Source organism: Chenopodium album, chromosome 18, assembly GCF_948465745.1.
Source record: "Chenopodium album chromosome 18, dcCheAlbu1.1, whole genome shotgun sequence".
Classification (NCBI taxonomy): domain Eukaryota; kingdom Viridiplantae; phylum Streptophyta; class Magnoliopsida; order Caryophyllales; family Amaranthaceae; genus Chenopodium; species Chenopodium album.
In genome coordinates, this window is record NC_137851.1 from 32,345,396 (window position 1) to 32,370,716 (window position 25,321).

At 40.1% G+C, this 25,321-nt stretch overlaps 1 non-coding gene across 1 annotated transcript; it reads right to left on the minus strand.

Annotated features, from left to right (window-relative positions):
* Positions 1-911: 911 nt before the first annotated feature.
* On the minus strand, positions 912-1,017 carry LOC145593413 (small nucleolar RNA R71). Its single transcript, XR_014102741.1, has one exon. It is a non-coding gene; the product is annotated as a small nucleolar RNA R71 (small nucleolar RNA).
* Between the last annotated feature and the right edge of the window lie 24,304 nt (positions 1,018-25,321).

The following is a 25,321-nucleotide window of genomic DNA, read 5'->3' on the forward strand; positions in this document are numbered from 1 at the left end:
CCATATCCCTAGTGTTTAGTATATTGAATTTCTCGATTCATCTAGACTTCTTGATACCTTAGTTACCAACCGCATCTTCCGCAAACTTCGAAGTAGCTTGACCTAGGCTATAGCTTACACCTATTCATTCCCTTGGGTTCGACCCTTGACTTACCCTATACTCGTATTAGGTTGGTTGATTGTTTATAAATTTTCTTTGACTCTAGGAAAGGGTAGAGGACGACCTACATTTTTCCCGTGTCAAAAATGGCGTCGTTGCCGGGGAATGATATTGGTGCTTTGTTATAGTTATTGAGTCTATTTCACCATTAATTGAAAAATACAAAAATATTTTCTTTAAGGCTACATTTGTAGCCGTGCTACTAACCATTTCTTTTGAGATTTTATGCATAGAGCACGTGATCATTCAGTATTGCCATTTGATCCGGAAATTGAGAGAACTATTGCAAGGTTGAGGAGTGCTAGACGATCTTTGAGCCCTAGACTTTCAAGTGAAGAAGAGCCACAACAAGAAGAACAATCAAGAATGGGAGAAAATCCGAGAGTGGCACTAAAAGAATTGGGGATTCCCGGTGCATATAAATTTGAGAGTGGGATTGCTCCGCCTACAACACCGGCAAATGATTTTGGAAAAATACCGGCAATGATTACTTTGATAGAGAGGCGACAATTTAGTGGGGCCAAGCATGAAAGCCCACCAAACCATCTCAAGGAGTTCGAGAAGTATTGCAATATTATCATGGTGAACGGAATTTCCCAAGAATTCATCCGCCTCAAGCTCTTTCCCTTTTCTCTCATAGGTCGTGCTTTGGAATGGCTAAACAAGGAGGTAAACCCGAATTCTCTAAGGGCATGGGATGAGGTCACCAAGGAATTTCTATCCCGTTTCTATCCTCAAAAGAAAACGACGGAAGCTAGAGCTTTGATTCAAGGTTTCAAGCAAAAGCCAAATGAGAGCCTCTATGAAGCATGGGAGAGATACAAGGAGTATCAAAGAGAATGTCCTCATCACGGAATTCCAACCTATCAAATCATTCAAATTATCTATGGAGGTCTTAGCCCTCAAGGAAAATCATGTTTAGATGGAGGAGCCGGAGGTCCTATCATGAATAAAACGGAAGAGAAAGTGGTGGACATAATTGAGGACGTAGTGAGGTATTATAGAGATTGGCAAGATGGAGGAAGAGAATCAACTAGCAAGAGTAGCTCTTCGGTGTACTCGGTTGATCATCTAAATGCAATCAACAATCTATCCTCTCAAATGACAAACTTGGGGAAGGAGATGTCCGCTATCAAGGCAAAGTTGGAAAGTGCTACCTACCAAGTTTCAAGTCTTCCCTCCCAAATTAAGGGGAGAGGTACGTCTTCTAATTCTCAACCCCTTCCTTCTTCTAGTAACATGCCTAGTGGATGCTTGTTTTGTGATGATTGTGTGTCGTATGAGCATGATGTTTCTAGTTGCCCTCATGCATGTATGGATGTTTGTGATGATCAAGATGGAAATGTGAATAAGCATGTGAATTATGTGTCAAATAATCATGATTCTAGGTTTGAGAATCAAAGAGGTCAATGGAATAGGAATTACAACAATCATGGCAATTTTGACAACTATAACCAAGGTGGTGGTTATAGGAACCAAGGTTCTCGAGGTAACTATAACAATCAAGGTTATAGTAGCCAAAATCAAAACCAAAATTATGGTAATCAAAACCAAGGTTATGGGAATCATAATCAAGGTAGTGGTAACCATAATCAAGGTTATGGTCAAAATCAAAGTAGGGGTAATTGGAACAATCAAGGGAGAGGCAATTTTCAAAACAATGCTTAAAGAGGCCCTCCACCCAAATTTGCTCCAAAAGCCCAAAATGATAATTCCTATGTTCAATCCTCTTCTTCTTCGCATAGAACAAATTTGGAAGAAATCATTGAAAATCAAACAAAGTTGTTAAACACTTACATGACCGTAAGTGATAAGAAATTTAATGAAATGATGACTCATAATAAGATGCTTGAAAACCAAATTTCTGAACTTGCTAATGCTTTGAAAGACCATGCTAGTCCTTCTTCTTTACCTTCCCAAGGCCTAGATCCTAAGAGACCGGTCAATGCTATTGTCACAAGGAGTGGTAAGGTCCTTGAGGAAAGTTTGCCTAGGATGAGTGAGACTAAAGAGGGCACAAAAGGGGCGTTGGTTGAAGATGAGAGAAATGGTGCATCTTTGAGTGAGGTTGAGATTGAGAAACCTTGTGAGGTGAGAGTGGAGAAAGAGATTGTGAAACCTAAGCTTCCTTATCCATAAAAATTCATGAGACACAAGTTAGATGAACAATTGGAAGGTTCATAGACATGCTTAAGCAACTTCACTCTTTACCATTTACCGAAGTTGTCACCCAAATGCCCAACTATGCAAAATTCCTCAAGGACATTTTGAGTGGTAGGAGAACATGTGATGGTGTAGAGACGGTGAAGATGACCGAGAATTGCAGTGCTATCATAATGAACAAGATGCCACCTAAGCTAAAAGATCCCGGAAACTTTTCTATCCCTTGTGCCATTTATAAAATGCAAATTGAGAATGCCTTGTGTGACCTAGGAGCTAGTGTTAGCCTTATGCCATACTCGGTATACCAAAGACTTGAGCTATGAGAACTCTTACCTACTATTATCACTTTGCAATTGGCCGATAGGTCAATTAAGTTCCCTAAGGGTAAGGTAGAGGATGTTCCTTTGAGGGTCGGGAAATTTGTTATTCCGGTGGATTTTGTTGTGCTTGAGATGGACGAAGTTGCTAATATCCCCATCATTCTAGGGAGACCATTCCTTGCTACTTCGGGTGCTTTGATAGATGTAAAAAGTGCTAAAATTTCACTCAAAGTAGGGGACGAAGTGATAGAATTTGATTTGAATGATAGCATGAAATATCCAAGTTCTTCTCTAGAAAATTGTATGTTAATTGATTCTCTCGATCATGTTGTGTCTTCCATGCATGAGCAATTACTCACTTCTAACGATGCTCTTGAGAATGTTTTGTTAAATAAGGAGAAGATAGGTACCCTAAACAAGGAGATGGGTTTGTATGAAGATTTGCTCAATGGAAGCTTTGAGGATGATGAAGAACAAATATGTTTGAGCATTTCTAGCCAAGAAGCGTTGCAAGTGGCAACATCGAAGGAAGGTAAAGGTGCTCCAATTGTTGAGCTCAAACCTCTTCCATCACACCTTAGGTATGAGTTTTTGGGACCCAACTCCACTTTTCCCGTGATTGTTAGCTCTTCTTTGAGTGAGCATCAAGCTCAAAAGTTGTGTGGTGTTTTGAAAAAGCACCGAAGTGCTTTGGGTTATACCATTGATGACCTCAAAGGTATAAGCCCCGCTTTATGTACAAATCACAAAACTCTTGAGGAAGGTGCTTTACCTTCTATTGAGAGGCAACGAAAGCTACACCCCTAAATGGGAGAGGTAGTGAAAAAGGAGATCACCAAACTTTTGGATGCGGGAATCATATTCCCCATTTATAGTTCTAGGTGGGTTTCTCCTGTTCACGTTGTCCCAAAGAAGGGAGGTATGACCGTCGTTGAGAATGAGAAAGGTGAGCTCATTCCGACGAGGACGGTCACGGGATGGAGGGTGTGTATAGACTATAGACGTCTAAACACATCAACAAAGAAATATCATTTCCCCCTTCCTTTTATTGATCAAATGCTTGAAAGACTAACAAGGCACAAGTTCTATTGTTTTCTTGATGGTTATTCGGGATTTTTCCAAATCCCTATCCACCCGGATAACCAAGAGAAAACAACCTTCACTTGTCAATATGGTACATTTGCTTATAGGAGAATGCCATTCGGCCTTTGCAATGCTCCCGCGACATTTCCAAGATGCATGATGAGTATATTTGGAGATATGTTGGAAGAGGAGATGGAGGTTTTTATGGACGACTTCTCCGTAGGAGGTGTTTCATTTGAGGCATGCCTTGAAAACCTTGAAAAGTGTCTTGCAAGATGTGAAAAGGTGAAGTTGGTCTTGAATTGGGAAAAATGTCACTTCATGGTGGAGGAAGGCATAGTCCTTGGCCACAAGATCTCTCATAAGGGGATAGAAGTGGATAAAGCTAAAATTGAAGTCATTGAAAAGCTTCCACCTCCGGTGAACGTAAAGGGAGTGAGATCTTTCTTAGGGCATGCCGGGTTTTATAGAAGATTCATCAAGGATTTCTCGCTCATTGCAAAGCCTCTTAATGATCTTCTTCAAAAAGATGCCGACTTTGTGTTTAATGATAAGTGTTTGGAGGCATTCAATAAGTTGAAGAAAGCTCTAATCTCTACTCCTATTGTACAAGCTCCAAGATGGGATTTGCCATTTGAGTTGATGTGTGATGCAAGAAATTCGGCAATAGGAGGTGTTTTGGGTCAAAGAGTGGACAAGAAACTTCATGTGATCTATTATATGTCCAAGACTCTAAATGGAGCTCAACGGAATTATACTACAACGGAGAAGGAATTTTTTGCCATAGTTCATGCTTTTGAGAAGTTCCGTTGTTATCTATTGGGTTCAAAAACCATTGTCTTTACCGATCATGCGGCTCTCAAGTATCTTTTTGCTAAGAAAGAGTCCAAGCCAAGGTTGATTTGGTGGGTTCTTGAGCTCCAAACCTTTCTCGTTTGGATGATTTTCAAATTCAAGATGATGGTTCTCCAATTGAGGATAGAATGCTTGATGATTTCTTGTATGCAATTGAGGCGAGGGAACTCCCATGGTTTGTCGATTTAGTGAACTTTCTCGCATGTGGGGAGTTTCCTCCTTCTTTTTCTAAGAATAAAAAAAAAAGCTCAAGAGAGAGGCATGGCATTATGTGTGGGATGATCCCATCTTATACAAGCGTGGGGTTGATGGTTTACTTAGACGTTGTGTGCCAAACGAAGAAGTGCCTAGTGTCTTGAAAATGTGCCATTCGGATCCAAGTGGGGGCCATATGGGCGCCTCTAGGACCGCCACTAAGGTCCTTCAATGCGGATTATGGTGGCCACATCTCTTTAAGGATTCATGGGGCTTTGTCAAGACATGTGACCGATGTCAAAGAGTTGGGAACATCTCCAAGAGAAATGAAATGCCTCAACAACCCATACTTGAGTTGGAAGTGTTTGATGTGTGGGGTATTGATTTTATGGGACCTTTCCCCTCATCTTTCGGAAATCAATATATTCTTGTGGCGGTTGATTACGTGTCTAAGTGGGTTGAGGCCATTGCCTCCCCAACTAATGATCACAAGGTGGTTATGAAGTTGTTTAAGAAGATAATCTTTCCAAGATTTGGGGTTCCTAAGGCGGTGATAAGCGACAATGGTTCTCATTTTATTCACCATGCCTTTCAAAAGATGTTGAGAAAGCATGGAGTCCATCAAAGATTCGGCCTCCCATATCATCCTCAATCAAGCGGTCAAGGGGAAGTCTCTAATCGTCAAATCAAACTTATCCTTGAAAAGACGGTTGCGAGAAATCGAAAGGATTGGTTGGATAAGTTGGATGATGCTCTTTGGGCCTATCGAACGGCTTTTAAGACCCCCATAGGTACCACTCCATACCGCCTAGTCTACGGCAAGTCATGCCATCTCCCGGTTGAAATCGAACACCGTGCTTTATGGGCAATCAAGAAGATAAACTTTGACTTGGCAAGTGCGGGGGAGAAAAGGTGGTTAGATCTTCATGAGTTGGAGGAGCTTCGGTTTGATGCTTATGATTGTGCTAATGTGTATAAAGCTCGTTCCAAGGAAATCCATGACAAGCTTATTGAGAAGAGAGATTTTTGTGTTGGCTATAAGGTTCTTCTCTACAATTCAAAAATGAAGTTGTTTCCCGGAAAGCTCATGTCAAGATGGAGCGGTCCCTATTTGGTCAAGAATGTTTTTCCAAGTGGTGTTGTAGAGGTCTCAATGATGGATTCTTCTTCTCCATTTAAGGTTAATGGCCATCGTCTCAAGAAGTATATCGACGGTGTTTTTGTTGGCCTTGTTCACTCATTGCTTTTCCGGCAACCACCTTAGTTGGTGGAGGACGTCGAGCTATGACGTTAAACAAGCGCTACCCAGGAGGCAACCCGGTTTTCTAACCTTTTTCTTTTGATTTTACATTTTTCTTCACTTCTTTTATCTTTGAGATTTTTCTTATTTCTCTTTCTTTTTAATTGTTTCCTTGATTTTAGGTACCATGAGATTGATTCGGAGACAATTTCCAACAATTTTAGTGTTATTTCAAGCTTTCTCAAGGTTTGGTTAGGTTTAGGTGGAATATTGTTGGGGTTTTATGCTCTCATGTTTGCACTTTTCAAGCTTTCAAATATCCCCTTATGCAAACACGAGAGTATATTCATGGCCGACAAATTATTGCTTGGTGCACGCGCACCAAAGGCTGCGCACGCGCACCAAAGGGGTCAGACATTTTTCATTTCTTTTGGCAAAAATTACAAGTTTTCAAACCATCCCCGTACCCACCTGGTGCGCACGCACCATAACCCTGCGCGCACGCACCACAAGGGTCAGGGATTGGCCAAATTTTCAAGCATAAACAGCCCCCCTGGTGCGCACGCACCCCTGCCTGCGCGCACGCACCAGGAGAGCAGGGATTTCTGACTCTGTCGCCAGCCAACGCAAGCCAAAACCCACTGCGCTGGTGCGCGCACGCACCAGCCGCACCAGCCTGGCGCGCGCCCCCCTTATAACCCTAACGTTTCCACCTTATTTCCCCTTTCTCTCTCCCCGATTTCTTGCTTCTCTATCCTCTCATCAAACCCTATCATCCTTTCTAGCAAATACACCTCAATTCACCTCTTTTATTTTCATTTTAACACCAAATTACATCAAATTCATCACATTTTCGATTTTTAATAAAAAAAAATTTCCAGATTTTCGAACCATAAATTCAAAAATTTTGGGTTATTTTCGAAATTTTAAGAATTTGTGTGAGGTTTGGAACTTATCTTTGGGTATTCTATTTGTTCTTAAATCTTCATTTTGGGCAATTTGCAAGTAATTCAAGGCTACATTGAGGTATAATTTCTTATTTTCTAGTCATCTTATTCCTCATTGTTCAAGCTTGAAACCTTGTTTTTGCTTTCATGGTAGAATTCCATTGTTGGTTCCTTTAACTTGTAATTTGTGTTGAATGATATCATTGAGCGTTAAATTGAAGCTTTTTCATGATTAATTTGCATAATTTGCTTGATTCCTTGATTCACCATTGTTGGTCATTTTCTCTCTCATGGGTATTCTTTATAATGGTTTTATTACTTTGATAATTCAATGCTTGAGGTTATTTTGCTCAATTTGACTCATGATTTGGTCTCTTATGTTCATTTTTGCCTTTAATCCATGCTTGTTTCAAATTCATGATTCTATATTAATGGCATTTTGTTCATATGTAGCTATATTATGACTTGGTCTTTTACTTGTTTCTACTTTGAGATAATTGCTTTTGTGCTTGATTCTTGAGCAATTACTTATGTTCTTATTGCAATATGACATATAAGTTTGCTCATGACTTATGCTTCTTCTTGTAGATGGCTCCAATCCGTCACAAGAAGCGGGCAAGAGCAAGTTCTAGCAAGCTAAGGCATGTTGTTCCACCTCCACCCGAGGTAGAAGAGACATATAGCATTGAGTTTTCTAAGGAATCAGATTGGGATCGTTTCAAACGTCTATCCAAGAGAAATCTTAGACCAACAAGATTTTACGATCAAGCAACAACCAAGTTTCTTGGCATAGATGAGGATGTTCGGCTTCTTGCAAAGGGCCTTCATCTTTTGGAATTCTTGGATTTGAGCGCCCCTACTTATGCTAGGGTGACTTATGAATTCCTTTCTTCTCTTGAGGTAGTCCGAGAATCGAGTGACGGTTCTTCAAGGACCTTGACATTCCAAATTTTCAATCATGATCACTCATTGACGGATTCTCAACTATGTTCTTACTTCAAGTTTCCTTGGGCCGCGGATGCGGAACAATGTATCTACCCGGCACATGATAGAATGGTAGAGGATCATGGATACAATGAGCAACGTTGGTGGAGAAGTATCTCGGAGGAAGGTAAGTATGAGCCTTAAAATTCCAAGACCGCCTCCATGATTCATCCGGCTATGCGGTATTTTAACCGTCTCCTCACTTATGCTCTTTGCTCCAAGGATTCTTTGGGAGCTATCTCCCGAGAAGAGCTTTGTTAGCTTTGGATAGCCGACCAAAATGACTTTGAGATCGAGTTGGTCGATTTCACAGAGCACTTCATCAATCGACTATTGGATATTCGGGATGGAGTTAGCCTATCGAAGAGCATCCAATTGGGAGGGATGAATTCTATCCTAGCTCTATGCATCAATGAAGACTATAAGACTTTGTTAAATGAGTTTCCCCCAATTATTGACCCTCGAGAAAAATCTTCTTCTCATTTCCTCAACATTTCCGCCCTTGTGAACCAAAAGTTCCTTGATCGTACGAAGAAGGATGATGTCTTTATTTGGAAAGTTTCTCGGGTTAAAGAATGGTTTTTAATCCCATGCAAAGAGGCAACCACCCGGCCAAGAGTGAAAGACTCCTTCTCTTGGAGGCCTCCAATGCAAGATATTCCTCCTTCTATTCGACGTAGGACGAATCAAACAAGAGTCTGATTGACCAATGCTCTCTCATCGAATGTGCCAACCATTCCCTTAGTTGAACCGGAAGGTACACCTATTCCTTCCCCCTCTTCACTCCTTCTAGTTTTGATTTGTCAACCATTCATGGTAGGCTTGACTCTATCGCTAATGTGTTTTATTCCATGCCTTCTATGCAACCCTCTAATCTTTGTTATGACTATCATACAAATCAATTGTACGATATGCATGTTCGGAGAGGGGAAATCGAGCCATATGTGAACTACCCTTATCTCCCAGTCTAACAAGGACCTATTCCTCAGTGGGAACCTTTTGATCCTAACATTGGTCCTCGGCCTTGCTACCCTTATTGGGAGGGCCCTCATGTTCACCCTAGTTCTATCATGGGCACCACCCCGGCCACTTACGACTATTAGCGACCCGGTGGTTGTGATTACACGTATGATCCGGCTAATCCTTCGCCCTTTCCGGACCCTGAGACTTTTGGGTGGTGGGGTAGGTCGGGTGAGCCGGTCTTAGATGATTGGTCTCAATATTTTGAGGATGATAGAGCTAGGAGGAATGGTAGGTTAAGGGGTAAGGCACCCATGGACGTGAGTGAGATGGCTAGCTCTAGTCATGTGATGGAGACCGGTGAGGGGAGTTCTCATTCTACCCCTTACCATAGTGCGGAGTGATTCTACCATGGCTACCCCCCCTTCTTATGTGCTTTATATGATGTTTCTCGATTGCCTATATGTCTTTAGGTTTAGAGTTAGGGGGGTAGTCTAGTCTAAGCTTGGGGGTGCTTTCTGCATTTGTTTCTGTGCTTTCCCATATTTCCCCTCCCCCTGCTTTTGTAGTTCATTCCTGGTCTCCTATGCTTCTGATATTGATCTCTGTGTTGTTCGGTTTTATGATGATGCTGCAGTATTTTTGCTGATTTCTCTGCCCGGTTATTGGTTTGTTGTTTGTTTCACTGATTGTTGTTTGCTGAGTTTCTCTATGTCTGTCTTATGATGAATCCCGATGATGACTGTCTGATTTCTGATCTCCTGATACTATTTTCGTTTGTTGATTCTAACCCTTGCTGCTGCTATTATTGGCTTTATCTTTATTTTCCTACATTTTATTTTCTATTTTCTTCTTTTCTTTTGTATTGAAGTTACTAACAATTTTCTTGGTATATAGTTTTTTGTTATTCCTCACCTTGCTCTATTGCTTATGCTTTGGATTTCGACGATTCATCAAGGTGCTTTTTCACCATTTTAATGTGCAAAAGCTTTGGCGCCCGGTGAGATCTTTCTATTTCTTTTCTTTTTCTTCCCTTGGTTGTTTAGTCTAGGTTTAGTTCTAGGAGAAGTTGAATGTTTCGAGGTTATTTGCTTTCTAACACCCTAGTGTGTTTGGGAACATTGGCGTTGTGGCCGAATGTTCACTTGTTTGTTGATTGGGATTTATGCGTGTTAGCATTATTTCCTTTTTGCATTCTACTACTCCTATATCTTTCTGTTTTTCATTTCATTTTCCTTTTCTTCTTTTTCTTTTTCTTTCTCTTTTGTTTTCATTTTTCATCTTGTTTTCCTTTTTCTCCTTTTTTTATTCTTTTGTCTTATTTTTCTCTCTTTTCTCTTACAAAAAAACCATATACATATATAAAAAAAAATTTTAAAAAAATAAAAAAAACAAATTAACCTTGCTTTTGTGAATATGAATAAATGTCTTCGCTTTCACTTCGGCTTTAATACCACTTGATCTTGCACATAAGCTATTTTTTCTTCCTAAATACAATGGTTTGCACGGTTTGAGAGTATCTTTGGTTGATTCAAGGATAGAGTATGCTAAGGTAGCGGTTTAGACCTTTTGGGGCCTTGAAGCCGGATTCTTTTGGTTTGTGGTAAGACGGAGTTGCTTCCTTTGGTGGATTTGACACCTTTAGTAAGTTTTTGCTACAACCGTGTGAGGTTTCTCTTTTTCAAGCCATCATCACTCTTGATTGTGCGGCGTGGATCCTCCACCTTTGCATCCCTAATCTTGAATCTTGACTCATAATTCTCAAACACGAGACCGAACCAACTAGGAAGGACAAAGGCCATTTTTCGAGGTGGTAATTTTTCATTTCTAGGATTTTCTCCTTTCTTTTTAGTTCATTGGGTTTACATTTTCCATCTTGCTAACCATTTGAGCCATTCCCCTTCTTTTCAAGCCACATCTTTAGAACTTTGAACCTTTTGTTTCTTTTCGTTCCATTTTTGGTTTTTGTGAAGCAAATGGTCATACCTTTGGAGTTTGTGATCTATAAAGGTGGAAATTGGTTTTATTTGTATGCGAACTCGTCTTTTGTACATAACGTGTATAATGGCAAATGAATATAATCGAAAAAGCCGTCCATAGTTTAAACAAGGCAAGGACATAATAAATGCAATATCGAAAAAGCCGTCCAACGTTACCAGAGGCGAGGACAATTGCTTTGATATAATACAAATTCCATAAAATAAGAAAAAGAATAATTCAAAAAAAAAACAAATTTTGATGTGATTCTTTTCCCTTTTCTCGCATTGAGGACAATGTTTCCTTTTAGCTTGGGGGAGAAGCGTTTACGCTTTTTGTATATATGCTTGTGGATATAGCTTTGAATAAGCTTGGGGGTATTAGTTTGTTTTTGTTTGGTGACTTCTTGGTTTTGGTGTTGAGGTGTGGCCAACCTTTGCTTCATAATCTAGGTGTACCACCAAATTCTAGATTTTAAGCCTACCCCTAACCTTTTGCCCTTACGTTACAACTTTTGGGAAAGTCCTTTCGACCTAGTGGTTGAGTCATGCATCGAGGGAGGGCATTATGAGTTAAAGCCTAAAGAAAAAGGATGCAAGGTCGAGATGTCGAGAACCCTCAAATTCTAATCTTTTCCGGTTCCTTCGTGGAACCATAGAGACGCTTACTAAGGGAAGATTTGAGGCCATTAGGGAGAACGCGGTTAGATTGGTTGGGATGAAAGTGGATTGCGCCTCATTAGTTCTCTACGCTTAGCATACCCTATGTTTCAATCAACCCTCGATATCTTAGAACGTGCTTACCATTGTTGTTTTAGAAAGCTTGATATCCTTTGTGCCTTGATCATTTGCAAAAAGCCATTGTATAAGCATTTCTTTTTAAGGTTTTTAAACTTTTTCTTTTCTTTTCTTTTTACTTTGCCTCCTTTTTAATAAAAAGAGTTATAGGTTAACCTCTTTGGAAACCTTTACGAGAGCATCACTCGTCCTCTAGAGCGATCTAGGGGTTTAAATGGCTTGTCTTTAATTGCTAAAATTGACCGTGATTCCTACGAAAGTGAGTTAATGTATATTCTCATCTTCCCTAATTTTTTTGTTTCTTTCTTTGCTTGAGTAGTGTCATCATTTTCCCTTGGGTTTAATTTTGTTTTGCTCGAGGACGAGCAAAAGTTTAGCTTGGGGGAATTTGATGAGCGTCGTTTTTGGCGCTCAAAAGAATAAGATTTAGGTTCATTTTCTTTATTTTCTTTCATCATTTTCATATAATTCTTTTAGTTTTACTTGATTTTCCATTTTTTATAATTCACTTTAGTTCTCGATTGGTTTTTACGAGTTTTCATATTTTTAGTTGATAATTCATAATTTTAGTTTTAGTTTTACCTTGCTACGCTTCCTCTCTTTGTTTTGTTTGTATTTTATAGGTGAAAAATCAAGTCAATTTGCTCATTTTAGGACTGCCATGTTCGCGGGCATCATCTCGAGTGCACTGATGTTGGGGATGCTCGGGAGCGCGGAGTTTGATCAAGCAAGCGAAGGAGCCAAAGCCCATGCATCGCACAGGGGTGCGCGCGCGCGGAACAGGGGAGCGTGCGCGCAGACCCAGCTGTGCGCGCGCGCGGCTGGGTTGTGCGTGCGCACGACCTGTGCAGCCTTCTTCGCTTGATTTTTCTTATTTATAGCTTTTGACTTTCTTTTTGGTGACAACTTAACTTTGTACTAGAGAGAGAATTTTTCTAGAAATAGTAGAGAGAGAAAGTAGAGAGAGAAGCTTAAGATTTACTTGTTAGTACTTGAATTTGATCTTAGATTTCAATTTAATTTTGAAATTCCTTCTTCAATTCAATGAATATTTTTAAGATTTCTTTCCCTTACTTTACTTTTAATGCAATTCCTTCTAGTTTCTTTGATTTTGATTGAGATTATATTCCTTGCTTTAGAAATTGTTGATTGATTGATTTTCTTTTGATTTAGCTTTAAATGAATATGAATTTGATTGAATTTGTTTTGTTTCTTAATTCCACCATGTTTAGTGAGTAGATTAGTTGCTAAGGAGAAGGGAAAGCATGCTTGATTGATGATTTTTGCTAGTTGATGATGCTAGATTGATTTGAATGGTGCAATTAAATTGGTTGACATAGTTGTGCATGTGATTGATTGGACTAGGAGTGATCAACCTATAAGATTAATCTAGATTGCATTGCAAATTTCAGTGACATGAACCCTTGATTTGAGAATTGCTTTAATTGATTGAATTTGATTGCGATTTTCCTAGCTAGCAATTCATAGTGATCCTTAGCTTGGCTTATAGGAGATAACCCTTGAATTCCTTTTATTGCAACTATTGTTTGTCCTTTGCAATGTTTGAATTGATTAAGTGATTTTTCAATTAGCATAATCATTGAGCTTGCTTGTGGAACCCATATCCCTAGTGTTTTATATATTGAATTTCTCGATTCATCTAGACTTCTTGATACCTTAGTTACCAACCGCATCTTCCGCAAACTTCGAAGAACCATGACCTAGGCTATAGCTTGCACCTATTCATTCCCTTGGGTTCGACCCTTGACTTACCCTATGCTCGTATTAGGTTGGTCGAGTGTCTATAAATTTTCTTTGACTCTAGGAAAGGGTAGAGGAGGACCTACATTTTTCCCGTGTCAACTTGCGGCTGGGCACTGCTGCCTTGGCCTAACAGCATCATCGCACGCGTGCCAGCCCAGCAAGCTTGCTTGCTGCTTGCTGCTGGGCATGGCGCGCCATGCCCACGTATCGCAACCCTTGCGCGCCAGCACGCACGTACTGCTAGCAGTGCTAGCAAGCCTGCGCGCTGCTAGCTAGCTAGCGTTATTTGCTTAATGCTATTGTTGTTAGCGCATGCTAGCGATGCTTGCTAGCCATGCACCAGCAGCACTGGCAGCGTTGGTGTGCTAGCACGCACCAGCCAGCCTAGGCTCGGCTTGGTGCGCATGCTAGCCACCTAACTAGGCCTTATGCCCCTAGCACCCGGTTTGCTCGGGGCATTCCAATGCTAGGGGTATTTTGTCCATTATGTTGATTTATTAGTTATTTTCTCGTCTCGTTTTTTTATCATTTTTACTCGACTTCCGACCCTCGGTTTCGACGCTCCAAGCTCGAATTTCCGACGTCTAAATATTAATTACTCGGGCGACTCATTAATTTCTTCCAAATTAATTTGTCGCTTCGGTTAGTTAGTTGCTTGGGTGTGAACCGAAGGGTTCATTCAAGATTAAGTTGTAATATTAATTATTAATTAATATTACTGTTAGGAAGAGGCCTCCACCCAGGCATTCCAATCACACGAACACTTCATCTTCTAAATTTGTTTCCAAGATTGTTGGTAAACTAACCTCCATCATCTCCAAACTACCAAAAATAGTAACAAACAAAGAAAATGTTAGGTTTCGGTGTGTCCGACCCACCGCGGAAGGAAACCCCAGCCAAGATCACACTCACAATAATTATAACCATAAAGCTTAATTAACTTAAATAACAAGATTAAGAAAGAGATTAATACCTTTGTCGCATGCTTCGGTCACTTAATTGAGCTCTTACTTCGAAAGCTCTTAGCTCCACTCACACAAGGACCTCCAACAAAGTCCACCCGCAACACGAGCATCGAAATTGGTCTATTTCCTTAGAGTTAGCAAGGCTCGACCTAAACTCGAGTAATTAATAAGGTTCAAAGGTTTTCACACTGTGATGCCATTTTCAAAAATTACTCAAGTGCTTTACCCAATACCCCAAGTTGGGTATTTATAGGGAAATGCAAGGGTGAGAAATGCTCTCCCATCAATGTAGGAGATTTGATTTTTCCATTTTATTTTAAATCTAAAATAAAATAAATAATCAAGTTACTAATAAATCAACAAGTGTCAAGCTCACATGAGAGGTTAGGAGGGGGGGCCAAACTTGCTCCCCATTCACTCTCTAAATCCAGCCAACTCACCCCCTCACTCCCCTTTATGCTTGGGGACACATGGCTTGCTAGCGCTTGATGCTTGCGGCTGGGCACTGCTGCCTTGGCCTAGCAGCATCATCGCACGCGTGCCAGCCCAGCAAGCTTGCTTGCTGCTTACTGTTGGGCGTGGCGCGCCATGTCCATGTATCGTAACCCTTGCGCGCCAGCACGCACGCATTGCTAGCAGTGCTAGCACGATAGCGCGCTGTTAGCTAGCTAGCTTTATTCCCTTAATGCTATTGTTGTTAGCGCATGCTAGCGATGCTTGCTAGCCATGCACCAGCAGCACTGGCAGCGTTGGTGCGCTAGCACGCACCAACAAGCCTAGGCTCGGCTTGGTGCGCTTGCTAGCCACCTAGCTAGGCCTTATGCCCCTAGCACTCGGTTTACTCGGGGCATTCCGATGCTAGGGGTATTTTGGTCATTATGTTGATTTATTAGTTTTTTTCTCTTCTCGTCTTTTTATCATTTTTTACTCGACTTCCGACCCTCGGTTTCGACGCTCCAATCTCGAATTTCCGACGTCTAAATATTAATTACTCGGGCGACTCATTAATTTGTCGCTTCGGTTAGTTAGTTGCTTGGGTGTGACCCGAAGGGTTCAGTCAAGATTAAGCTGTAATATTAATTATACATTAATATTACTGATCGGAAGCAGCCTCCACCCAAGCATTCCAATCAGTTGACCTAACTGAATATTTAGCTTTTTAATAATTTCGAACACTCTATCAAAATAATACACTTGTTCAAAGGACGCCATTCCTTTCATTTTCCCACTAATCCTTCTGGACAAGTGCACATTTAGTGTATAGCCTTCTTCTTATGTCACTTAATGTCTCTTCATGAACTATAAGGTAAGATTTATTCATCATCCTTATTAAGTCCAGAAGTGTTTCTCGATCCCGAATCCGACTGTCAATAAACAGATGATTTCTAAAATCCATCCGAGCACGACCATGCATTTTAAAGTCTCGCTCTTCGAGAGGCCTTGTAAACAACAAAGACATCTTCCCTATATTTAGTAGGGGGATATTCCCAGTCTTGTAATGTAGCTTCTCTAATTGAGAGGACCTAGCCGCCTGAGTTTTGCCATTTTAATCCCCTATTATGGCAGACGTTTGACAACATCAAAGCGGACTAGTACTCAAACAAGAGAACTCACAATACTTATGGTCGAGGAAATAGGTTCCGATAGCTAAATGAGAAGTATACTTATGAAGATTTTTAATTTCTTAAAGTATTCTCATAAGTCAATCCAGTATGGTTCTAAACCAATACCTGTGCAAATGATTTATGACGATCATGTCCTTGTAGCACAAGAAACGGTGCTATAAATCAAACTACACACTAATCTCAAATGGTCATTAATCGTCTATCGTTTAAATAACCTTAATTAGGGATAATTCTCGATTATGATATTAATTGTTCACTTGATAGGTGTTTCCTTACCAAGACTGGTCTTGATACGCTATTTTGAATATTCTTAAAATCAAATGGACTCGTTATTTAATCCTAAACCACAATTAAATAGTAAACGGAGTGATAAAATATTGCATGAAATTTATATTACTCCAAAACTTGAATGGTTTTTCTTAGTGTCTTACATTAAAATGTTCAAATTTAAGTAAAACACTAAACAGGGAAATCAAAGCCAGTCTCTAACGTGCCTGATTCCCATTGCCTCAACGTGCTTGTTGTGCTTCACTTGAGGAAAAGGTTTAGTAACTGGATCGGCTACATTGTCATCCGTTCTAACTTTGCAAATTCTGATTTCACCTTCTGATTTCCATTCTCGAATCATGTGAAATCGCCACTTGACATGTTTGACCTTTTGATGTTCTCTTGGCTCTCTTGCCTGAGCAATAGCTCCATTGTTGTCACAATATAAGGCTATTGGACCCTTGATTGAGGGTACAACATCAAGTTCACCAACGAACTTACGAATCTAAACACCTTCCTTAGCCGCTTCAGTAGCTGCCAAGTATTCGGCTTCAGTTGTAGAATCTGCAGTTGTGCTCTGCTTGGTACTCTTCCAACTAAACGCTCCTCCATTTAGAAAGAACACATATCTAGATTGCGATTTGAAATCGTCTTTGTTTGTCTAGAAGCTCGCGTTGGTATAACCTTCAACAACTAATTCCTCTGAACCACCATACATCAGGAATTTATCCTTATTCCTTTTCAGGTATTTTAGGATATTCTTGGCCGCAATCCAATGGGCCTCTCCTGGGTCTGATTGGTAACGACTTGTAGCATTCAAGGCATACGATACATCTGTCCTAGTACATATCATGGTATACATGATCGATCTAATAAGCGAAGCATATGGAATCAGATTCATCCTTACCCGCTCATCAAGTGTCTATGGACACTGCTTCTTGCTTAGGGCTATGCCATGTGACATAGGCAGGTGACCTCTCTTGGCCCCCTCCATGCCAAATCGAGCCAGTACCTTATAAATATAAGTACTTTGGCTCAATCCAATCATCCTTTTCGATCTATCCCTATAGATCTTGATGCCCAGTATGTACTGAGCCTCTCCCAACTCTTTCATTGAGAAACACTTTCCAAGCCAGGCCTTTACAGACTCCAACAATGGAATGCTGTTTCCAATGAGCAATATTTCATTGACATATAAGACTGGGAAGGTGATGTCACTCCCACTGACCTTCTTATAAACATAAGATTCATCTAGATTCTTGATAAAACCAAATTTACTAATGGCTTCATCGAATTGCAGATTCCAACTCCTGCTTGCTTACTTTAGCCCAAAAATGGACTTCTTAAGCTTACAAACTTTTCCAGCATTGTTTTGGTCGACAAAACCTTTAGGCTGTGTCATATACACAATTTCTTCCGAAATACCATTTAGGAAGGCAGTTTTGACATCCATCTGCCATATTTCATAGTTGTAATATGCAGTAATCGCTAGGAGGATCCGAACGGATTTAAGCATTGCGACTGGAGAAAAGTTTTCATCGTAATCAATACCATGAAGTTGTCTATAACCTTTTGCTACCAATCTAGCTTTGTAAATGAATAAATTTCTATCTTTGTTGGTTTTCAATTTGAAAATCCACTTACATCCGATAGGTGTGTAACCTTCGGGTAAGTCAACCAAGTCCCGGACTTGATTTTCAAACATGGAATCCATTTCAGATCTCATGGCCTCTTGCCATTTAGCAGAGTGGGTGCTTGCCATCGCTTGCTTGTAGGTTACTGGTTCATCTCGATCCATAATCAGGATGTCCTGATTCTCGGTTAATACTAAACTAAGATATCTATCACGTTGAGATCTCGGTCTCTGAGACCTACGTAGGGTAATGGATTGAGCATTTGCATTGTCGGTGTGACTTTGCACATTTTGATCATTTTGACCTGCGTCTACAGATGCTGTTTAAGCACTTTGACTGTTATTCTGATTTTGTTGCTCATCCTCACGAACTTCATCGAATTCGATTTTCCTCCCACTTGTCATTTTAGAAAGGTGCTCTTTCTCCAAAAAGACACCATCGCGAGCAACAAACACTTTGTTCTCCGATTTGTTGTAGAAGTAATACCCTTTGGTTTCTTTTGGGTATCCCACAAAGTAAACCTTGTCAGATTTGGGATGAAGTTTGTCAGAAATCAATTTCTTGACATATTCTTCGCATCCCCATATCTTTAGAAAAGACAACCTAGGAGATTTCTTCGTCCATAACTCGTATGGAGTCATTTCTACATCTTTTGATGGAGCACGGTTCAGTGTTAGTGCCGCAGTTAGAAGTTCGTGTCCCCAGAAAGAGATAGGAAGATCACTAAGGCCCATTGTTGATCGTACCATGTCTAACAAGGTTTGATTTCTCCTTTCGGATACTCCATTTCATTGAGGAGTTCCTAGAGGTGTCAATTCTGAAAGTATACCCTTTTCTTTCAGATGGTCATCAAATTCTTGGCTTAAGTATTCACCACCTCGATCCAATCGATGGGCTTTGATTTTCTTGCCAAGCTGATTTTCAACTTCACTCTGAAATTCTTTGAACTTTTCAAACGATTCAGATTTATGCGACATGAGTTAGACATAGCCATACTATATTTGTCTGTGAAGGTGATAAAATATCGATGTCCATTTCTTGTGGCGGAGCTCATTGGTCCACACACATCGGTGTGTATTAGACCTAATAAGTCTCTTGCCCTTCTCCCGGCTTGGAGAATGGCTGCTTAATCATCTAGCCTAATAAACATCCTTCGCAATTCACAAACAATTCAAAATCGAAAGAGTCAAGAACACCTTCCTGTAGAAGTTTCTTGATGCGTTTGATGTTAATGTGGCTAAGTCAACAATGCCACAAGTAAGTCTGATTTGACTCCATGGTCTTAGCTCTTTTAGTAGTATTATTCACATTATAGACTTGTTTGTCTAAAGAAAGCACATAAATACCATTTTCAGAATGTGCAATACCATATAAAACATTATCGAGGTAAAACGAACATTCATTGTCCTTTACTCGAAATTCAAAACCTTTGGCGTCCAACGCTGAAATTGAAATGATGTTTTTGGTAATGTTGGGAACTTAAAAACAGTTTTCAAGTTCCAAAAGAAGCCCAGAGGGCAAAGACAAACTGAGAATTGGAACAAAGGTCTGAGCCACATCCAGTATCTAACACCCATGTTGTTGAGCTAGTGAATTTTAAATCTATAACGAATATACCTGATTCAGAAGCAACGGTTCCGTTCTTCGATCTTATCTTCCTTGAACTTGAGGCAATCTCTCTTTCAATGTCCCTTCTTCTTACAGTAGAAGAATTCGGAATTATATTTAGAAGATGCTATCTTTTTCTCCTTGTTGTCCTTGGTAGTTTTAAACTTAGGCGGAAAAGTCTTCTTCTTACCCTTCCCCTTAAAGCCTTTCTTCTTCTTGCCTAAGAATTTGAACGGCTTTCCCTTTTTTACCATGAGCATATCATGCTTCCCCTCATCCTTGAAGGTTTGCTCGGCTTGCTTCAACATACCATGAAGCTCGGTGAGGGTTTTCTGCATGCTGTACATGTTATAGTTCATCTTGAACTGATCATAACCTTTGTGAAGTGAGTGGAGAATGATGTCAATTGCCATCTTGGTTGAATACCCCGCATCAAGCCTTTCCATGTTCTCAAACAATCCTATCGTTTTGAGTACATGTGGGCTGTCTGGCTGTCCTTTCTTGAGGTTGCTCTCAAGGATCTACCTATGGGTTTCAAACCTCTCAGTTCAGGCCTGTTTTTGGAACATGTTTTGCAGCTCAAAAATGATCTCAAAAGCTGTCTCCTTTTCAAAGAATGTCTTTTGAAGCTCGGGAGACATTGTTACCAACATGATGCATTTGACATCCCGATTTGCACTTTGCCATCGGTTTAGGGCAGCCTGAGTCACCTCCTCATTGGGAGTCTTGGGAATTTCCTCATTAAGGACATATTCCTTTTGTTCTTGCATGAGAACTATACGCATGTTCCTTTGCCAATCAAGAAAATTTGGCCCACTAAACTTCTCCTTTTCGAGAATTGAGCACAACGAGAATTGGTTGTTTGAGTTATTTGAAGACAAGATTCTACAATTGAAAGAATTTGAAATGAAAAACCATTCATAATACTTAAATAAGATTGAAATCAAGCATTTTAATCAAACTTATTTAAACGTCTTATTCACACCTTAAAATTGTCCGTATTTTGGTGAGAATAAGTCGATTCCAAGATCCAAAGAAACAAAGGGTAGTTAAGCATGCTTTGGCTTGTTTAACACTCAATCTCCTAAGGTAAGCAACGCTTTGCTAAGGGCTCCAAGACACTCTTGGTTGGATAAATCGTCGCCTCTAATTCTCTCTCAACAACATATCCAATTTGCCACGACATGTTAGGACTCCATCACTCATATCGTTGAGTACAACCAAAACCAACTTGCATACCCGATATGCCTTATGAATCCTTGGGAGTAATAGTGATGCCTCACTTTGGCGTAGCCCATCACTACTCTCAATAGGTCGATAAATGTTGTTGTGGAATGGCAATTTCACTTAATATTTTAGGACCTAGGGTTTCTATGTTGGTTGATTTAAGTGAACTTAATTATCACAACATTCGAAATCCTAAAAATGCATCTAACATAAAATTCATATATAAATACTCATATCTATCGAAAACATAAATAAAGATGCATTTGGCAACTAGCATGACCCCTTGAATCTTCAAGTCTTCAAGGGACGGCTTTTGCAACTTCATGGCTTTGTCTTCCAAGAACCTCCGTCTTCAAGAGATGACCATAATTATGCAAATACTAGTATCTAGGATTAGGACTAATCTAAATATTACGGTACAAAAATACTCAACGGTTCGCAGACCGTATTTAGATTTACAAAAATACATTACGGATCGCAGTCCGTATTTTTTATCGTAATCGGGCCCCACTAGTTGCCATTTTATAAAACCTGTGAGAGAATATACATTTCATTCATCCATTCACTATTTGTGAATAGCCCATGCATTTTACAACGATAAAACAAGTAACAATGCATAAAACGTGCGTAAACTAGTAACTAATTTAGGTCGTTAATCCAATTAACATGCCTGATTAAAACTAGTCAAAGTTGTTTAATTGATTATGTAATTTAACGCAATTAATTATTGAAGCTCTCACTAAATTCTGCATCCATCTTAATTAATCCAATTAATTAAGCCGGTAAACCCAAATATTTGCCAAAATTAAATTTTGCAAATGCCGCTAAAAAAACCGAGGCCTAGCCTCCAGCATTTATTAAAATAATCAAAACCAAATTAAATTAATAAAATAATTAAAATGCAAAAATAAGCAAACATGAAGCCAACTGCACTCAAGTGGCTCACGCACTACTTGTGTGCCATATGCAAGCCAAGGTCGTCTAGTAACCCCGGACTATGCAGCTTGGTGCATGTGCCTCCACCACCCCACGTAGCACTAGTTAGGCTGAGCCTAGTAGAGTTTGCTACGGGTTACCTGGTGCTAGGCACACTCCCCATGGCTGCTTGCCCCTTCGCACCAAGCATCAAGCTCGCGCACGGCTGCCCACGAGCCCCTGCAACACAGCAGCACGCACTAGCCGCTCTACGGCAGCAGCATGCACGCACATAGCACAGCCGCAGCGCGCTGCTGCCAAGATGGTGCTGATGTGCCGCTACCGTGGCTGGGTGCTAGCCACGCTGCCCTTGTGTGGTGCGTACCAGGCATCACCCACCTTGGCGGCCACGTGCGGGCTGCACAGCAGCCCAGCTAGCCGAGGGGTGTTGCCTTGGTTTGCGCCATACTCTCGAAATTAAAATCCGAGTTTTTGCATGACTAAATAGTTAATTCTAAATTAATTTTAGAACCAATTTAGTGAGCAAAAATGAGAAATTAAACAAGTCCAGCTTTAATTAAAAAATTCATAAAAGTGCACACAACCAAAATTATTTCCAAGAACCGTTCTTTAATAAAATTGGTTTAACTTGGTGCAATAAAATAATAAGGGCAATAACTCACTATTAATTTAATTAACTTAAATTAATCATGTGATTTTGACAAATTAAAAGGGAGTTGGAAATATGAACACAAGTTCAATAAAAATTCCAACTTTAACACTTGTGAATCCTTGAAAAATTATATCTTCAAATATGAAGATAAATGAAATTTCTATCACAAGATTCAAACTTTATGATTCCAATCAACTTAATACATGATTAAATTAAAAGTTCAACCAAAAAATTCATGGAATTTAGTAACTCAAAGTTTCAATCACCTAAAACAATCAAAGATTGAATTTTTATTACTTGGAAGCAACAAAGAACAAACTTTTCACACTTAATGCAATTCATTTGCAATTATGTGAAAATTAGAACCAAACTTTCAAGCACCAATTACTACCAAGTAACCATGCTTAAAGATGTTTAAAATTGCATATAAATTAAGGAATGAACCAAATACATAACCACCATAAATATTAAATGAATTTTCAAGTTAGAAAGACTTAAAAATTTTCGTCAAAACGAAAAATCCCTCGAAAGTTTGGGCTAAAAACATAGTCCTAGAAGGGCAAAACCATTTCCAGAATGCCTTTTCGACCCAAAATTCACTATTTTTTAGCGAAAATCTTGGTTCGGGGCTGAAATCAGCTCTAGTACGGGTTTAAAAATTAATAAAACCGAGCTACTAATCTAATTATCAACTTAAAACCAGAAACATTAAGCCATAAAAACACCTTGAAAAATATGATTATAAAAATAAATGAGCAAGGCTCCAGTACCGTTGTTAGGTTTCGGTGAGTCCGACCCACCGCGGAAGGAAACCCGAGCCAAGATCACACTCACAATAAATATAACCATAAAGAATAATTAACTTAAACAACAAGATTAAGAAAGAGATTAATACCTTTGTCGCGTGCTTCGCTCACTTAATTGAGCTCTTACTTCGAAAGCTCTTAGCCCCGCTCACACGAGGACCTCCAACGAAGTCCACCCGCAACACGAGCATCGAAATTGGTCTATTGCCTTGGAGTTAGCAAGGCCCGAACTAAACCCGAGTAATTAATTGTGTTCAAAGGTTTTCACATTGTGATGCCTTTTTCAACACTTACTCAAGTGCTTTTCCCAATACCCCAAGTTGGGTATTTATAGGGAAATGCAAGAGTGAGAAATGCTCACCCATCAATGTGGTAGATTTGATTTTTCCATTTTATTTTAAATCTAAAATGAAATAAATAATCAAGCTACTAATAAATCAACAAGTGTCAAGCTCACATGAGAGATTAGGTGAGGACCATTTGGAGGAGAAGGGACCAAACTTGCTCCCCACTCCCTCTCTAAAAACCGGCCAACTAACCTCCTCACTCCTCTTTTGGCTTGCGCCACATGGCAGCCCCAGCCATGGCACCCAAGCAGCCTTGCTGGCGCTTGGTGCTTGTGGCTGGGCACTACTGCCTTGGCCTAGCAGCATCATCGCACGCGTGCCAGCCCAGCAACCTTGCTTGCTGCTTGCTGCTGGGCGTGGCGCGCCATGCCCATGCGTCGCAGCCCTTACGCGCCAGCACGCATGCTAGTGCGCTGCAAGCTAGCTAGCATTGTTGGCTTGATGCTGCTGCTGCTAGTGCATGCTAGCGATGCTTACTAGCCATACACCAACAGCACTGCCAGCGTTGGTGCGCTTGCTAGCCATCTAGCTGGGCCTTATGCCCCTAGCATTCGCTTTGCTTTGGGCATTCCAATTCAAGGGGTATTTTGGTCTTTATGTTGATTTATTAGTTACTTTCTCGTCTTGTCTTTTTTTCATTTTTTACTCGACTTCCGACGCTCTATTTCGACGCTCCAAGCTCGAATTTCCGACGTCTAAATATTAATTACTCGGGCGACTCATTAATTTCTTCCAAATTAATTCGTCGCTTTGGTTCGTTAGTTGCTTGGGTGTGACCCGAAGGGTTCAGTTAAGATTAAGCTGTTATATTAATTATATATTAATATTACTGATCAGAAGCAGCCTCCACCCAGGCATTCCGATCACTTGACCTCACTGAATAATTTGCTTTCTAATAATTTTGAACCCTCTATTAGAATTATACAATTGTTCGAAGGACACCATTCCTTTCAGAAAATTGGGTAGTCCATAAGCATCAAGAAGAAAGATAAAATGAAAAGAAAAATGGAAAGAAAGTTAAAAAGTAGGGTTGCCTCCCGATAAGCGCTTGTTTAACATCATTAACTTGACGTTCTCCACCCCTTCTATGAACAAGGCCAACAAAAACACCATCTTAATATTTCTTGAGTCGGTGACCATTGACTTTGAAAGGAGATGATGAATCCATTTAAGAAATTTCCACAACTCCATTCGGAAAAACTTCTTGCACCATGAAAGGACCACTCCATCTAGACATGAGTTTTCCAGGGAACAACTTCATCTTGGAATTGTAGAGGAGGAAATCTTCACGAAAACAAAACTTCTTTTTCTCGATAATCTTGTCATCAGCTTCCTTAGAACGCGCCTTGTAAATGCTAGCACAATCATATGCATCAACTCGAAGCTCCTTTAATTCATTAAGATCTAGCCACCTTTGCTCACCCGCACTTGCTAAATCAAAATTGATCTTCTTGATTGCCCAAAGAGCACGGTTTTCAAGTTCCACCGAAAGATGGCAAGATTTGCCATGTACAAGACGATATGGAGTGGTACCGATAGGAGTCTTAAAAGTTGTTTGATAAGCCCACAAGGCATCATCAAGCTTGTCCGCCCAATCTTTCCTATTTCTAGCAACCGTCTTCTCAAGAATTAAATTGATTTGACGATTTGACACCTCGACTTGACCACTTGTTTGAGGATGATAGGGAAGGCCAAAATGTTGATGAACCCCATGCTTTTTCAACTTCTTTTGAAAAGCATTGTGCACAAAATGTGATCCATTGTCACTAATCACCGCCTTGGGAACACTGAACCTTGGGAAAATGATCT